We start from the raw sequence: 18,353 nt of genomic DNA on the forward strand, positions 1-18,353 counted from the left end.
CTACCTTTCAAGCATTATCATAGATATCTATTCTCCATACAATCTGTGGTCCAGCTAAACTGGCCACCTTTCTGTTCCTCCCACTCATACAAAACAAAAATAAAATGGCCAAGCAAGAATAAGAAATTAAGATATGAGACTATCCATTTTGCAGTCATGCAAAGAAAGATGAATGGATTTATATTGAAGACTTTCTGCTGAGTTGAAATCAGAGACAATTCCAATCTCACTTGCCATTTTTGTATTTTGTATGACAAATATGTTACATAAAGAGAAACATGAGTCATGAGGAATAGTTATTCTCGGTGAAAGTTATGATATTGTTTGACTTGAAATTGTATACCTTTCAATTCTTACAGGTATCTAAAAAATTCACCTGCTCAGCTAGCTATATTGATCAAATTAACTGAAATAAGTAATTACCAAAATAAATGATTATTTCTGCCTGCCCTGTCCCCCCAGAACATAATAGTGATTAAAAAAATTTGCTCTAAATATTTTTGAATAAAACACATTCAATCACATAGCTCCCTCTGTTATTAATATATTTAGAGAAAGTAAAAAAGAATTTCATGCCATTAATAAGATAAAATAAACACTTGAAACGTTTGTTTTTACTTCATTTCTACTTTGTATCTATTAGTACAGTCTGGGTGTCACAGTGGAAACAGTGCTGGATCTGGAGTCAGGAAAACCTCTGTTTAAATCCAGCCTCGGAACTAACTAGTTGTGTGACCTTGGAAAAGTCACTTAGTCCTGTTTGCCTCAGTTTCCTCATCTGTAAAGTGAACTGGAGAAGAAAATAGAAAACCACTCCAGTATCTGTGCCAAGAGAACCCAAAATGGGGTCATGAAGAGTTGGACACAACTGAAAACAACAACAAAAGAATGGTAGTACATATATGATTGCAAATAAACCTACACATATTGGGGGTTCGTGAGCAAAAAGTTTGGAGACTGTGAGGTCTAGAATAGGGTTTGTTCATTCAGGAGGTCTGTGACCTTGGATTGGGAAAAAAGTTACATCTTTATTAAGCTCTGGCTGAAATTTAGCATTTCCCTCAATTACAAATTAAAAAAAAATATTGTTCCAGGAAGATGTCCATAGGCTTCACCAGATTCCTAGTGGAAGACACACCAAAAAAGGTCTCCAGGTCTATGGAGAATCAGGACAGACTAGAATAACATCACAATAAAAAATCTTCATGGAGGTCTTCAAAAAGAGGCTAGATAATCCCATATTGTCAATGGTATAGAACGAATTATTTTTCAAGCAAATGTTTTACCAGATGGCCACTTCCAACTCTTGACATTCCATGGTTCTTTGAAGGAAAAATCTGTTTTCCAAAATCTGAGTATAATATTTGGAGTTAGAAAGATCATTCTCAACTGCAAAATGAAAAGTTACACTATTATGATTTCTAATGGCCTTTCCAGTTTGAAATCCAGGATCCTATGATCTATGAAACAGGGTACAAATCTAATAGGGAAGTTAAAATAGGAAGCATCTCACCGTAACTCATACCCCTATTTTGCTCTCAGGTTAGCTGTCTCTCTCTGTTAAAAACTTTGATTCCAATCACATTTGTAGAAAATGATTAAGAAAAGAGATTACTTTTATTTTAAGATGAGATCCCTAGATTGTGTGACTAATATGGTGGTCCTCTCTTGTATGATTAGACTCTCAACTGCTGCCATTTGGCAGTTATGAAGAATAAATGTGGGCAGGTGGGGCTGAGGGAGGGGGAACTTAGAGGGGGGGGGGAGAAGTTAATCTCCTTCTAGTTCACTCAAAATACCTGAATCTCCCTGCTGGCAATCTACATTATTTGGTCATGTCAGTTTAGCATTGGGGAAAAAATAGAGGGTATTAGAGTGAGAATTGTTTCATCTACTCTAACATGCAAATTCTAAACCCTGGAAGGCTAAGGGCTAGTGTGGTCGAATGTACAGAGGGCTAGACCTGAAGTCAGGAGATCTGGGGAGGAATCTTCCTTACTTTCTGTGCCATTGCTGTTTGTCCTGTTTTCCAAGAGGACCAATGACATCACTTTTGAGTGGTGTCTAGATTTCTTTGTGAATTGGATTTAAATAAGGCAGAGTTGCCCAAAATCATCAGCCTCACTCTCTCTTTCAGAGTCCTTAAAGTTCAGTGGCAGGACAAATGTCAGGATGACTGCCAATGGCCCCGGATGCTCCTTGGAGACTTTGATGTCTGTGACCTTGGGTAAATGGCCCAATTTTTCTGGTCTTAAGTACCTTCAACTGTATAATGAGGGGGTTGAAGAAAATGGACCCTAAGGTTCCCTCCAGCTCCAAGTTTATGCAGAAATTCCAAAAAAGAATCAATGATGTTTTTCCCTTTTATAATGGAAAAAAAAATCATTCTGATGTGAGTCAGTCAATAAACATTTATTAAATGCCTTCTCTGTGACAGGTACTGGGAATAAAAAAGAAAGGCAAAGTAACAAGCCCTGATGTCAAGGAGAGGGAAGAGGGCAGGGAATCAGCACTTATGTAGCATCCAGTATGTTCCAGGCATTGCGCAGAGTGCTTCACACACGTCTCATCTGATCACAGTCCAAGGTTTGTCTTGATGACAGTCTGACGGGTTGATTTGATTGTGTTCTAATGCAGAGATGTCTAACACGCACTGCCCATAATACTCTGCAGAGTTACAGGAACCATAGTAAAATATAATTTAACAAAATAAAGAAAAATACAATAAAACAGATAATGTTAATATGTCATTTTCTAAGCCTACAGGGATCCTTTTGCAGGCTTTAACAACCCAGTTTGACCTCACAGATCTAATGGCTTGTCATTAATGGGACATTCAATGGGATGTCACTCATTCTTCAGTCATATTCCCTGTTTCCTAAAAGGAATTCTTGCCTCAAGTAAGTCTGGATCTTATTGTTAGCATCTGGCCCCAAAGGGTCACCTTGGCATGCATTTCTCCTACCTGCTGCAATTTTTTTGCTTCTAGATTTGAGAGGGAGGACCTTCACTCACTTTGTTTCTTGTCAGTCTTAAAGTACAAAGGAAAGAGAGAATGCTTATAGTTGACCTGACATCTCAGAGAATTAAAATATGCCATGGTGGAAAATCGTGCCTCCAACATTCTCAGTCACCAGTAACAAATGAATAAGGTAATTTAGGGTATTCCCGATCAATCCCCATTATGCAAAATCACTTTAAAGGAAATACCATAAATTTTATAGTTGCTCCTTCCATCAATTAGTTTTTTTTTGCAGAAAATTAAAGATACTCTTTATAAAATTGATGTGAATTCGGAAACATTAAATAGATACATTTGAATATTTGCTAGCAGGAAAGGTCTCTCTAATGAACAATTAACACAAGATAGTAAAAGAAAAAAATAGGGCATCTAGGTGACACAAAGGATAGAGCACTGGGTGTGGAGTCAGGAAGTCCTGAGTTCAAATTCGACCTCAGACATAGACACTCATTAACACTGTTTTCCTCAGTTTCCTTGTCTGTAAAATGAGCTAGAGAAGGAAATGACAAATCACTCCAGTATCTTTGCCAAGAAAACCCCCTCCTTGATGGCTTCCAATTATTTGAAATCAAAAAGAAAGAGGAAAGAACATCCTATGATTTTAAATGCCCACTCCCACTTCCTCTATATTCACTTTTAGCTTTGATCAACTTCATTGTTTTCTAGCCAGAAAAAATTTGACTGAATGTTTGGTCTTTTGGTCATTTAGCCCGAACTCCGAGGCCTCTGGCTACTTGCAGCCAGAGATAAATCATGAACATCTTAGGTATTGAGTGAATTCCAAGGAGGAGGAGGAGAGGAATGGGGTGGGGAGCTGAATCCTTCAATTCTACCAGAAGGAAGACTATTCACCTGGGAATCTCTAAAAAAGTAAATTCGAATATTTTTTGCCAGGCTCTGCTCTACTTTCTCAAGGATCTTATAACATTAAAAAGGGTGGAGTAACTTTGCAAAAACAATTATATGTGACTTCCCAAATCTCCCATTAGTCTGAGAAGTAATAGAAATATGGAATCTCATTGTGAGCAAATATTTTGAAGGTCTTCAAGTCCAACTTAAATATTAGTCCTCCCCTCTACAACATACATTATTAGTGATCATCTACATTCTACCTGAATATCTTCAGCGTCAGAGAATTCACTACCTCCTGAGGCAGTTTATTCCAATTTGGGGAAGTTTTATCATTAGGAAGTTCTTCCCCATAGTGAGACACAATATACCTCCAATCAATTTGTCTTATTGCTGCCCTCTGGGGCCAGGAAAACAAGTCTCTTCCATATCCCATATAACTCATGAAATATTCCAAAATATAATCATTTCTTCATAAAATCTTCTCCAGGCTAAACCTCCCCAGTCTTGTTAACCCAAAAATTACATGTCATGGTTTCCATGATCATTTTGATCCTTCTCTTTTTGGACCATATCTAACTTGTCAATGTAACTCATAAAATGTGATACTCCGAACCTGATACATTAATCCAAGCAAATCACAAGTCTGTAAAAAGATCTAGAGAAGAAAATGGCAAATCATTCTAGTATCTTTGCCAAGAAAATCCCATCCTTGATGGCTCTCAAATATTTGAAATGGTTCCCATCCCACCCCAAAATCATCATAAGAGATTTTGCTATCATTTCATTTTGGCTAGATTTTTTAGCATCCCACTTCTGTCACCTATTTCATTTGAGTATATCTGTCCCCATTCCTCATTCTTTTCTTTTTGATACTTGCTGTATTGTTGAAACTGTGCTATTCTGACTTGTATTGCATAAAACATGATTTTCATTTACCTAGGTACTTACAGTCTTTTTATCTCTAGCTGGGGAGATCTAGAACATAGAGATCACATTTCTTGGTGTATATTGCCTATGATTCCTCTCTGATGTTGATCTATAGATTCTGTCATCACATTGCCTTCTGGTTCCATGCTTCCAGAAAATGTTCTTTTATGATTTCTTAAAAAATGAGCATTTTTTGTTTGATCATGTTCTTCTGGTGGACTGTTGATTCTTAATTTTCTTCCTTTCAATTCTTTCCTCCAGAGATTGTATTTAATTGATAATTTCTTATTAGTCCTTGCTCCATTTTCCCTCAGATTCCTTGGGGTCAAATCACTTATTTTTCTTCTGAGACTCTACTTACAATTTTTCTGGACCTTCCACCCTCCCCCCAATGACATTTTATTTTATCATAGTGTTTGTTGTCTTTTTTCTCTTCATTCATATTTCTAACCTTCATTCCTATTTTAAGATTTTGTGCTAGGACCAGGCTTTACTCCTCCCTCATATTCTTGAACTGGGTGTCCGGTTTGGTCCGTATCCTTAATTTACTGGGCTTCTGTCACTGCCTTCTACCTTCCCTGGTGTGTTTCCATTCCGAATGCTAGAAGATTCCAGGGCCTTCATTGAGGTTAGAGTGCTGTGGTCTTCTGAACCCTCACAAGCCACAGTGCTGTGGATTTTTCTGCTCCTCTAGGGACAATCTAGTTAAAACACTCAGCTTTGTCCCACAAAGAGGTATGGGTTTCTGACCCTCTTAGACCTTACCTGTCAGAGGACTCAACTTCCTACCTCCCCAGAAATTGAGTACTGTGGTCTTCAGAGCTTTCCTGAGCATCTCATTTCAGAGTGTTATGTACCTCTGACATCTATTGGGTGTCCCAGTCTGAGTACTGTAGGCTCAGAGCACTGTAGGGTTCCAATCCTCTTGAAGTTTCCCAGTTAGATCACATCTGTCCTTCTGGGAATACAGTAGTGCCTTCTTCATGTGCCTCTGGAGCCTCTCTGGTCAGAGTGTGTATAGGCTTTTGACTTATTAACTTATACGTGCACTGGCTTTCCTGCCAGAGAAGTTCTTCTGGCTTTCAGCTGTCCTTTTTTCCCTTTTGAAGTCCGAGGATGGATGAAGGAGCTTCCTATTGTTTCTCTTTGTTTCATGATCATTATTCAACTTGGTCCCTTTAGATCTTTGATGGAGCATATATGGGAGAACTGGTTTCCTTTATGATCTTTTATGCTGCCATTTTACCCAGAAGCCTCCAGTTCTCTCATTTTATAGATAAAGAAAATGAAACCCAGAGAACTTAAGCGATTCACCCAAGGTCACCCAAGCAGTCAAAGGAGTGATTTGAACCTGAATTTTTCTCACTCCAGTACCAGTATACCTCCTTAAGGCCTGTGTCATTGCCCAAACCTATACTCCTGGTGACACTGAATTGTTTCTTATAGTTTTTTCCCAATTATATGTAAAGACAATTTTTCAACTTCATTTTTACAAAACTTTGAGTTGCAAATTTTTCTTCCTCTCCCTCTGCCCCCCCTCCCTAAAACAGTAAGCAATTTGACATAGGTTATATATGTGCAATCATGTAAGATGTATTTCCATATTAGTCATAGCTGTGAAGGAAGAAACAGACCAAAAGGGAAAAAAAAACCCACTAAAAATATAAAGTGAAAATAGTGCACTTCAATCTGCAATCAAAGTCCATCAGTTCTTTCTCTGGATGTGGATAGCATTTTCCATAATGTGTCCTTGGATTATTGTATTACTGAGAAGAGCTAACTAATCATTCATAATTGATCATCATACAATGTTGCTGTTCTCCTGATTCTGCTAATTTCACTTTGCATCAGTTCACACAAGTTTTTCCAGGTTTTTTTTTCTGAAATCCATCTGTTCATCATTTCTTATTGCACAATAGTATTCATCACATCCATATGATGCTGCATTGTTGACAGGATGGAAAATTTACATTCCAGAACCTGTCACAACCTTCAAAGTTCATTCTTCTTTTTTTATAAGGTCAGCCAATCAGTCAGTTATCAAGCATTCATTTAGTATTTACTATGTGCCAGGCATTGTCTTAAACATTGGGAATTTATAATACAAGGAGAAACAGTTTCTGCCATCAAGAAGCTTACAGTTTAACTGGAGAAAGATAACACATATAAGAAAGTTGAAAAAGGGTTGGGAGGAGAATAAAAGTACTCATTACAGAGGACAGAGGGAGTCTGGAATGCAGCCTGAAGAGGGATAATATAAGGGAATCCTATTTTTTTTTATCATTTGGAGGGAGTTTCTCAAAGAACTAAAGTCTTTGTCCAAGGCAGAAACTTTGTGGTTTTGTTGAGAGGCTCTACAGCCCAGATAGCTCACATAGGCAGAGGCCACATGATCTTCCCTCTGGAACACCAGAGCCTGGACACAAACCAATTGTCCCCAAAGTCCGAAGTAGTCTGCAGTCCTTTAATAGTATTCTTGTCACAGTCCCTGGGTTAGCCTAAATGGATAGCTCTTTGGGGAGATCTCTCTTCTTTCCTGTGCATCAGCCTACAAATAATTGAGCATCTGTTTTAAAAACTCACTTTCCACATAATAATACACACCAGCACAGTACAGTGTCCACCAGACCCATACACATCTGAATGTTAGCAAAGGGTTCAGATTAGGTTTCTGGAACATGCAGAAGTCTGATTTGGAAATTGATCCAGTAATTGACTGCCATTCTTCTTATGTCTTACCCAAGCTATTATCTGGGCAATTTTAAAATTTCCCCTTCATTTTGAGTCAAATCAGATTTTTAAGTCTCCATAAAAATAAATTACTCCTGGACTTTGTTAATACATTCCAACCATTGCTACGAATTCATCCTTCCTATATCGTCGTGCCATGGCAGAGAAAAGCAAACTTCATTTTTCTGAAAGTGTAGTGGACCAAAAGAACTTGGTAAAATTAGACATTTTCTGAACCAGGAGAAAACATCTCTCAAAGTGATGGAAATTGACATTTTTTTTTTACTGGATGCTATAACCTGATGTTTCTGACTTGATGATTATATTGGTCTTTACTTGATCCTTTCAGGGAATCCCTTCTGGGTAGTGCCTTGCACTGGGAGTCCTTGTGCACCCATTTTCAGCATTCTATTATGGTCATATCTGACCTCTCTGATAGTGTTGTGCTGTGTGCTGGGAATTCATCATCCATTTCCGTACCTAAATATCCTATCAGTTTCTCCCTACACTTTGCTGTTGTTATTCAGTCATGTCTGACTCTGTCACCCCATGTGGGGTTTTCTTGACAAAGATACTGGAGGGGTTTGCCATTTCCTTCTGCACCTCATTTGACAGATGAGGAAACTGAGGCAAATAGAATGAAGTGACTTGTCCAGGGTCACATAACTAGCAAATGTCTGAGGCCAGATTTGAGCTCACAAAGATGATCCTTCCTGACTCCCGATCCGGTGCTCTAGTCCCTGCTAGCTACCCATCCCTACACATCCTCCTCCAAAAGCTCTCCACCATGGTTCCCTCTTTGGGTTTGTGTATTTCCACAATGCTACCCCACCATCCCTTACATCTGATCTCTCATTAGAAAAAAAGACTGTCATCACTATGATGATTACAAATATTAACTAGGAATCGACACTTTGTAGAAGAATATACGAGGTATAGGGGAAGATATAAAAATTAGATGAGGCTTTTTCCCTGCTTTCTGGGAGTGGCTTAGTAGAAATACATAATGCCCTTAAATTTTTTTCTGTTGTCATATTTTAATGACTCCTAAATGACTATATTATGTTCCTTGGCTTATGAGCCCAAGATTTTACATGGAATCATAGTTTCAGAGCTGGAAGAGAGGCCATTGAGTCCAGTTCATATGAGGAAACTGAGGCACAGAGATTTTAATTCATTTGCCCAGGGTCACCCAGCAGTTAGTGGCTGAAGTGGGATTTGAACCTCGGATTTCCTAACTCCTAGTCCAATGCTCTATGAATTGTTGGGATCCTCTAGATGGGGAGTAAGGCCTTCCAGATAAGGATTCCCCAAATTCTCTGAGACTGGAGACAAAGGAGCTGGCAGTAGCTCAAAGCATCCTGGGAACATGGCATGAACAATGGAACAATGACTCCAGCTCACATCAAGATCAAAGTAACCTCAGAGCGCATCGTTCTCAGAAGCAGCCTCTAGAAGCACCTCACATAAAAGACTTAAGAGTGAATTCCTGTTGTACCATAAATTAGCAAGCAATGACTAAGAGCTAATCCTTGACCACGGCAGAAATCTTGGTCAATATTTGCCTCTTACATCAATACATCCTGATGTTCTCTAAAGCTGACACTTATTTAATATTTCATGAAATAACTAATTAGTGATTGCAAAATAAATATTTCCTAAGGTACTGAGAAAAGATCATGATAGCACTAATATTTCATAGATTGCAGTGGGAAATTAAACAATTTTCTCCATTGAGAAGCAGATTTTTCTCTCCTTTGCTAGTGAACATGTACACACACATACACACACATACACACAGACACACACAAACATACACACACAAATATGTACATACAAACACACACATGCATGCACACATACCCAGTGACCAAAATCATGTATGTATCCCAAAGCTTCAGACAGTCTTAGATGTCAGGGTTTCTTTGTTTTTTATTTCATAGTTTACTAATAGTAATTGTTTAGGTTGTATTTTTTATTATCCGTTAAGTAATGAACCACTTACCCAATAGCTACACATTAAGGTTCTATATACTCACCAAAGGTATTTGCTGCTCTCTGGGAGAATAAATAGGTCAGAGTACAAGGGGAAGGATTCCCTATATAATGGATGGACTCAAGCTTTAAAGGCCTTGATTGGAACCTAGGTTCTCCTTTTTACTGGCTATGGGACCTCAGGCAAGCCACCCCCTGCTTCTTAATCTCCTCATCTCTAAAATGGAGGACTTGGAAGAAATGATTTCTGATTTCTGGGGTCCCTTCTCATTCCAAAAACTAAAATATTGCAGAGGTAGAGCTAATGAGACTCGGCATCTTAACAACTGGTGACAAAGACAGAGAGGGGGTCTATAACCATGGCATAGGAAGATCAAGGGAAGAAAATGGTACCATGGGATGAGTGCTGAACTTGGAGTCAGAGAACCTGAATTCAAATCCTGACTCTGACACTTAGATCCTGTGTGATCTTGGGTCAATTGCTTGACCCCGTTGGACCTCAGTTTCATCATATGTAAAATGAGAAGGTTGAACTATTTAGATAGCCACTGGTGGGAACAATGTCCTAAAGTCCCATCCAAGGACTCTTAAGCTTTTTTTCCCCTTTCATCAAAAGTTATTTAAACTATGGTTGATATTTAATTAAAGGCAGCTAGGTGGTATAGGTGGGAGACCTGAGTTCAAATCTGTATACAGACATTCACTCTTAGTGTGACCCTGGGCAAGCCACTTAACCTCAGTTTGCCCAGTGAGCACTTCCCTCCCCGGAGTGTTGCAAGGATCAATGAGATGCCCTTTATAAAGTGTTGAGTGCAGTGCCTAGGCATATCATCGGTCCTTTTTATCATTAATGTCATTTCTCATCATCATCATCACCATCGTCCATAAGACTGAGGTTTTGGCTGCTGATGCAGGTTCCTGGTCCCTGAGCATGACGACAGCCAAGTCAGGAAGGGCTGGAGTCTTTTCTTGAGTTTCAGATGCTAGACCTGGAACCTATCCAACAACAGCCGTGCAAAGCTGAATTCCATTGAAACGACTGTATCCTCAGGGAATATCTCTTCTCTGCTCTAAATGTCCCTCCCATGCCATGGCTACAGAAACCTCCTTTTGGCCACCACTGGATATTGGAGTGTGCTGTTTCCTTCCAAATCTGAACCTGAAATATTTGATGCTCCTTGTGCATGGTTCAGCAGTTGGCCTGTGAAATACTCATAGAACTTGAGACTTCAAGTCAGAACTGAGTTTGAATCTTACCTCCAATGCTTGTGGTGTGGCCCTGAGAAAGCCATTTCACTTCTGTGTGCCTCAGTTTCCTCATCTGAAAAAATAGCCATCTCCAGAGTTATGATGAGAATCAAATGAGATAATGTTTGTGAAATACTCTGCAAATGCAGGGGTGTTATAGAAAGATTATTATAATAACTGGCCGTGTACACACTATTATAATAACTGGCCGTGTAACCTTGAGCAAGTTACTTAACCCCGATTGCTTTAAAAAAAATTAAAAAAAGGAAGACTATTATCATTATATCTGTGATCTTAGGAGATATTGATGTTTATCCTGGAGAAGAGAGGTCTAAAAGGAATGTAGCTAACTTCAAATATTTGAAGGGCTATAATATGTAAGTGGGAGTAATTTTTTTTCCTTTTAAATTTATTTATTTTTAGTTTACAACATTCAGTCCCACAAGTTTTTGAGTTTCTAACTTTTCTTCCCTTCTCTCTCCTTCCCCCTATCCCCCCTCCCAGACAGCATGTAATTTGATATAGGTCCTACATATACCTTCACTTTAAACAAATTTTCACAGTAGTTAAGTTGTAAAGAAGAATTATAACCAAGGAATGCATCATGAGAAAAAAGGAAACAAAACAAAACCAAAAAATGGAGAACAAACAGTTTGCTTCAATCTGCATTCAGATTCCATAAGTCTTTCTCTGGATGTGGATAGCCCTCTTCATCATGAGTCCTTTGGAGTTGTCTTATAACCTTGCATTACTGAGAGGAGTCCAGTCTATCAAAGTCAGTCATCACAGATATGATGTGTCTGTAATTGTGTACAAATTTCTCCTGGTTCTGCTCCCCTCATTCAGCATCATCAGTTCATATAAGTCTCTCCTGGTTATTATGACGTCTGTCCGCTCCTCATTTCTTATAGCACAGTAGTATTTCATTATATTCATATACCACAACTTGTTCAGCCATTCCCCAGTTGATGGGCATCCCCTTAATTTCCAATTCTTTGCCACCACAAAAAGAGCTGCTATAAATATTTTGTACATACAGGTCCTTTTCCCATTTGTATGATCTCTTTGCGATACAGCCCTAGAAGGGGTATTGCTAGGTCAAAGGGTATGCACATTTTTATAACCTTTTGGGCATAGTTAAGGGAGAGTAATTTCACTGGACAAATGCAAGAGGCAAGAGAGAGGGGACTCACTAATGGCACTAATCCTTTATGAATTGTTCTGTAGAATTTGGATTCAGCCAAAAGGCCACACTTAAGGATTTAGAAGGCCACATGTGACCTTAAGGCCGCATGCTCCCCATCCCTGCTCTAGTTATATAGTTATATTTAATTTTCAAATTAAAATTTAATAGGTATTTACTGATGCTCATTGGTGACTAATAAAATTACTATTAATTATTATTTGATCACTAATTTGTTAACATAATTAATTTGTTAGTTTGTGCAGGGCACTGTTCAAGGCGCTGAGGGGAGATACAAAGTTTTGATAAGTCAGGGTCTCAGGCTGGATCATTTACTATAAGTGTCAGTGATGGACATGTGGTTGGGTGTGGGAAGGGAGAGGAAAAGTCTTGGAACAGTTGTTGTGTGGAATGATGCAGGCATGAATGAATGTAGATGAGGACTGCCAAGCAGCTGTGGGGGCCTAGCCTAGGTTATGCAGCTTAAATTATAACGAGTGAAATCCATGAGATTTGGTGACTTTCTCCAGTGATGACCAGCAGCCTGGGAGCAGCAATGGAGAAATTGACTCCTGGAGGTCTTTGAGCATGATCAGCATGGGAACAGCAGAAAATATTCAATCAAAGATTCTGGCATGGTGGCTAATGGCTTACTGAAATGGGAGATCGTACACTGAAGACTGGGTATGGTGGCAGGTGAGGCTGCAATGGGGGAGATAAGCAGAGGGAAAAGGAGAAGATCTGGTCGGCTTTGAGGAAGGCAGAGGGAATGGTGGAATAATGGAAAGTTTAAGTAAAAAATCCAATTCCAAACTGCAGGATTTGGGAGCAGCGCATCTCTGTGAGATGAGAAGGGCCAGATGGTGATCGTGGCTTATGTCTCTAGATCTATGCATGGGCCTTAAGCTGGAGCAGGGTCTGGAGCAATCGCCCCAATCCAAGGTTTGTCCCATTTCACCCAGATCACTTGAATGCCTCTGCTATATTTTTATTACTTTTGATATAACTAGAACCATACAATCAGGGAATGTTAGCGCTGAAAAGGCCTAGGTGAACTTCTGAGAGCTACAGAAACGTAGGCTCTTGGTTCTGCTCTTAGACATCACCTGGTCCCACCCCCTTATTTTAGAGAAGAGTAAGCTATTGAGTCCAAGGAAAATGATGCGACTCGCCAAAAGTCTCAGTGTAAATGGCAGGAACTGGATTTGAACCCAGATGTAACAATTCCAAAGCATGCCCTCTTTCCATCATCCTATGCAGCTTAAAGAAGGCATCGTTCTTAAGTGTCTTGACTGACTGGGGGTTTTAAAGTCTCCATTTTAATTTCATTTGGGAATTTACCACTAGTAAAGTAAGCCAGAATACAGATGGAAGGATCATCCTTTCCATTGCCATATGTATGGTCCATCTCTTCCTACATGAAAGGGACGATAAAACATTCCCATTGTTATTTCAATCCTTCCTACACCTGCTCTGGGATTCCATGGCTGGGAGTACTCCCTTCTCCTCTGCTCCCTCCAAGAACAGTGACTCTTTCCCTAACGTTGTCTTCGTGAGTTGTCTTCATTGTCTTCATGTGGTGGAAGGATGGGAGGGGGAATCTGATACTGGATCTATGCTCCAACCCTCAGACTGTGTTCTCTGCCGACCCTGACACCGAGATCCTAGGATCATAATAAATATCTGTTGAATGAATGATTAATATAAATATATATCATATATATATAATTATATAATATATAATTACTTCCAAGTCACTTAGAGTGGAGAGGGTAGAAGTCATCTAGGAAAAAAATAGTTAAAATATCCATTTTACTGCTAAAACCTTCCTAAGAAGGACACAGAATGCCACAACACTCTGTCTGCCAACTCTGCCTTTCTGCTGCCCATCCCCTGTGCCTGGAATGTTTCCCCTCTCTGTTTCTACTTCCAGAATTCCCTAGCTTCCTTTAAGACACTTCAAATCCCACATTTTGCAAAAGACCTAGACATATATACTTCGGAGCTAAAGTTTTTTCTTTTCTGGGAGAAAGGATAGGTTCTTTCAGGCCCAGAACAAGTGAAAATGTCCAAAGACATGCGCAGTGAAGGAGAGTAGGGGTTCTAGTGGGTCTTTTATAAGAGTCCAGTTAATCTGTGTAGACTTGGAGTTACCTGAGCTATTTACTCATTGATAAAACTTCCTTGGGCTCTTGGCGGACAAGAACTGGATTCTCCTCGTTTTTCAGACTTTGTCCTTGTACTTTCTCTGGACCAGAAGGGCTCTGAACTCCCTTCTGCCTATCTGGGGCATTCTTCAAGCTCTAACTCGGGTCTTCCTCCAGGAAGCCTCCCTTGGCTACAGCAGCACGTGCTCGACACTCAGTGTCCTAAAGGTTCAATTACACTGTCACTTCACTGTCTTAGTAAGGAAGTTCCAGTGGGGAAACTCTCTCTATAAAAGTAGATCCTCACCTGCTCTGCTACCTAGAGCCTTTGACAATTATCGGGGGCCTTGGAAGGTTGTGATTTGTCCAGGATCACATGGTACATGTCAGAGATCAGTTGGGAGCAAAAACTACACTCACATATTAATCCTCAAGTTTCCTCTGTAGTAACTTCTATTTTCCCACCTTAGAGGTGACTAAACTAAGGTATGGAGGCTGGTTATGGGGGATTATCAATTAATATCAGTGGCAGATCCTTGGTTATTATGAGTAGTTCCCTAAAAATGTATTGTGCCAGAGGCAGAACCGAAATTGGCACTTATGCACCCATAGCCTCTATTCCCTGATTCTTAGACATCAGATTAAGCTCCATGGTCATTAATGTAAGGGTCTGGGCCACCATAGCTAAACGCTCCAGACACAAAATGAAATACCCTGTACAGTTTCATGGTTATCCTCACACTAAGCCCCACAATTTAGCACCCTTAACAATTTATCACAAGTAATGATGATTCCAAGGATCAAATTCCCAGAATTAATATCTCTTCTTTCCACTTAATTATCTAATTAATTAACAATTAATAATAAAATGCAATTATAATATTATAATATCATAATTAAATAATTAATCAATAATCTAATTAATTATCTAAAATTCTCTGAACTTCAACCTGAATTCATTTCAACATACATTTAAGTGTTTACCTTTTGCAATTCTATCCACTACACTAGCAGTGCCAAACTGGAAATGGAAAGAAACTTTGGGCTTTGTATTGACTTAGAAAACCACAAACTACCATCATCTATATTTTATTATATTTTTATTTGCTTTGCTAAATATGTCCCAATTACATTTTTGTCTGGTTTGGCCTCACTGGAATGTTGTAGCCACAGACCATGGGTTTGACACTTCTGTCACTACTCTGCCTCTCTGTGCTAAGATTAACACCAGAATAATTGACGGGGAAGCCTCCTGTTTACAGCAGCTCGATCTAGACACAGCCACGGGACGCGGGACAGCATCCTGACTCCATGTCCATTTCCACACTTTTCTCTTCTCTGTTTTTCCCAGCTTTTGTTGAAACCTCCCTTATTGCTCTCAGGATCCTTGGCGTAGCAGCTCCTGGCTTGAATCTTACTTTTTTCCCTCTGCTCTCATAAGATTTCTGTCCAAGTACGTACCACCTGCCTTCCTAGATGCCATCCACACCTGCTGCATTCTCATAGAGAATTCTGGAGGAAGTGGTCCCAGAGGGAACATGGCCTCATCCCCAGCCAAGGACACATTCCTTTCCCTAGCCCTCTAAATGTATATTTCAGTGCTGGTTTATAACCAAGCCAATGTGTTATTAGCTCCAGCATTGTGTTTTTCTCTCCAGTTTTCATGGATATGAATGCCATCTCCAATCAAGATAAGCTCCTGTCCAGCATTTCCCCAAGTACGTGGCACAGAATGGTTGAGTTGAATTTCACTGAGCCAATGTGGTAGGAAAGTACCAGCCTGGAACCAGAGGATCATGGCTCTGGCACCAGATACATCGCTGTGTCCAGCCACGTGACCTTAGGAAAGTCACTGAATTTGTCTGTTTCCTGCTTTTACCTAGAGTGAGTAAAACAAGGTGATCTCAAACTGAGGCTGCCTTTTCATTCCGGGCTCATTGGACCACTAATATAGGAAAGGATGGACCTAAGAAGATATCCAGCCCATCCTTTTTACAGAGAAGTGCTGAGGCCCAGAGCAGGGAAGGGATTTAATCAAGGGCATTGAAGTAATGCCTCAGTGTCAGGATTCTAACTCAGACAATCAACCTGGAAGCATTTATTTATCACTTACCTATTCCTACCTTTTTAAAAATGAGAAACAGTTTTAAAAGTCCCTGCCCTCAGAAATCTTCCAGGCTAATTGAGGACTCAACCTATAAATTAAAAAAAAAGGTATATGCATGAGATAGATGGGCAGGTAGGCAACATAGCAGAGAGAGTACCGGGTTTGGAATCAGGAGGATCTGAGTTCAAATATGACCTCAGATACTTTCTAGCTATGTGGTCCTGGGCAGATCACTTAACTCTGTTTATTTCTGTTTCCTCGTCTGTCAAATGAACTGGAGAAGGAAATGGCAAAACACTCCAGGTATCTTTGCCAAGAAAACCCCAAATGGGGCCACAAAGAGTCAGACAGGACTAAAACATCAACAGCATGAGATCAATACAGAGCAGGTGAAAGGTAGCATTGGAAGGGATGGCATTAGCAGCTGTTGGGAGGATGGGGTTGGAGAATCTGGGTTCTCTGATCACACCTGCATTTTATTCTACTGCAGTGGTTAATGTGGTCATTTAACTTCCAAGGAAAACACTGGAGTACATGTGCCCTCTCTTTCAGGTAGAGAAGCCTCTGGACCTCAAGCTCTTTGCGCAGCTCTGAGGCCACTGTCTTGACAGCCTTTTTCTACTGTTTGAGCTGGGTCCCAGCATTTTCTAACAGATTTGTTGGTGCCTGTCTATAATATATACAGTGATAATCCACTTATTAATTCACAGCTGAAGGCTAACTGTTGATACTCAGTCTTAGCACCATTATAATCAGAGTTAATACAAACTACAAAATAAGAACAGTAGATTTATAATATCAAAAGAGCATTGGAGGAATATGTCAGGAATGTGCAAGATCTAGGGTTTGAGGTCAAAGAGAAAAGATCAGCAAGGGTAGAAAGCAGGATGGAGTCACAGCTGACAATGAAGAATCAATCTGGGGAAACTTCCTGGAGCAAGAAAACTTGACGAGTTGGGGAAAGTCTGATGGGAGACAGTCAGCTTCGTGAATAGAGAGGCAAGATGATGGATAATTTCAAAGCGTGGGACCCATCCTGGAAATGAATGCTCAAGTATTACTTCAACATGAGGCCTTTCCTTATCTTCACTTCCCATGTTTAGGGTCCTCTCCAATTCAAATCATTTCACATTTACTTTATACATATTTTTGTGTTTACTCACATGGGCATATAACCCCTGAAGATCTTTATCCCAAATTCCACTCAGACTAGTCAGGGATCCCAGAGAAAGACTACATCTCCCCCTCAAGGTTCTAGGGGCACTCCAGGAAGGGTCAAGGGTGATTCTTTAATGCCATTGGCTCAAGCCTCCATGAGTGTGCTTCCCTTCCTTGCCAAAAATATCAATTGAAAACTGTTATAGTCAACCAGCTGTGAGTAGTTTTTAGAAAAGGTATTTGTTAACATAGTATGATGAGAACAACTGGTACAGAGTATTCTCACATTAGTCTGTGATATACTCTCCCATAAGTACAAATAGAGTCCAGGGAAAAGAGTCCAGAACTCAAGCTAAGAGGGTATATATGAAAAAGGGATAACTTGGATCCTGGTTGCTGAAAGTTCTCTCTGTCTCTGTCTCTGTCTCTCTCCCCTCTCTCTTTTCTCTCTCTCTCTCCTCTGTTTTCTTTTTGGGGAGGGGTGGAGTTGATCAAGGTATTCAGAGTGTTCTAAATCATTTTGTAAGTCTAGACTGGGGTCAACAAATAGCCCCTCTTTTTACCGCAGAATTGTGAGGAGTTCAGAAACATGAATAATTGAATAATAGTTGAACTTAGCCATAGTGTTTAGGCTAGAGAAGAGTATACTGAGAGGAGACAGGATTTTTAAAATCACAAATCAGAAGCTGGTAAGGACATCAAAATCTGCCTAATCCAATCTCCTAATTTTACAGGTGAAGAAACTGAGGCTTTAAGAAATTTAGTGACTTGCCCACGGCTACACAAGTAGTAAAAGACTCAGAATTTGAACGCAGGTCTTCTGACTCTAATGTGATCTGCCCACTCAACCATATTTCTCTCACTGTCTTTATATATTTGCTCTAGGTGGATCTAGGAGGCTTACTGCCTGTGACCGGGTAAAGCATTTCATCTCTTTAGGTCTCAATTTCTTCATCATTAAGTGAGAAAGTTGGGCCAGATGGT

General features: G+C 39.8%; 2 long non-coding RNA genes across 16 annotated transcripts in view; one reads left to right on the forward strand and one right to left on the reverse strand.

Moving 5' to 3' along the window:
- Nucleotides 1–2,144: 2,144 nt before the first annotated feature.
- Nucleotides 2,145–18,353, reverse strand: part of LOC138162066 (uncharacterized) — a 127,236-nt gene continuing 111,027 nt past the window's right edge. Inside the window, exons 2-3 of the long non-coding RNA XR_011168525.1 lie at nt 10,784–10,847; nt 2,145–2,667 (exon numbers count right to left, since the gene is read on the reverse strand). This is a non-coding gene — a long non-coding RNA (uncharacterized lncRNA). The remainder of the gene's footprint in view (nt 2,668–10,783; nt 10,848–18,353) is intronic.
- LOC138162344 (uncharacterized) overlaps nt 12,338–18,353 on the forward strand; it is an 84,747-nt gene continuing 78,731 nt past the window's right edge. For 9 of the 15 annotated variants that reach the window (XR_011168611.1, XR_011168603.1, XR_011168606.1 and 6 more), the window contains exons 1-2: nt 12,342–12,653; nt 15,763–15,988. This is a non-coding gene — a long non-coding RNA (uncharacterized lncRNA). Of the gene's footprint in view, nt 12,654–15,762; nt 15,989–18,353 lie in introns of all 15 variants that reach the window. The other 6 variants (XR_011168600.1, XR_011168602.1, XR_011168610.1 and 3 more) reach the window with 4 other exon arrangements.

The sequence above is a fragment of the Petaurus breviceps genome, unplaced genomic scaffold (genome assembly GCF_028583685.1).
Source record: "Petaurus breviceps papuanus isolate PSGF00001 unplaced genomic scaffold, PetGlider_PUasm1.0 186, whole genome shotgun sequence".
In the NCBI taxonomy this organism is placed as follows: domain Eukaryota; kingdom Metazoa; phylum Chordata; class Mammalia; order Diprotodontia; family Petauridae; genus Petaurus; species Petaurus breviceps.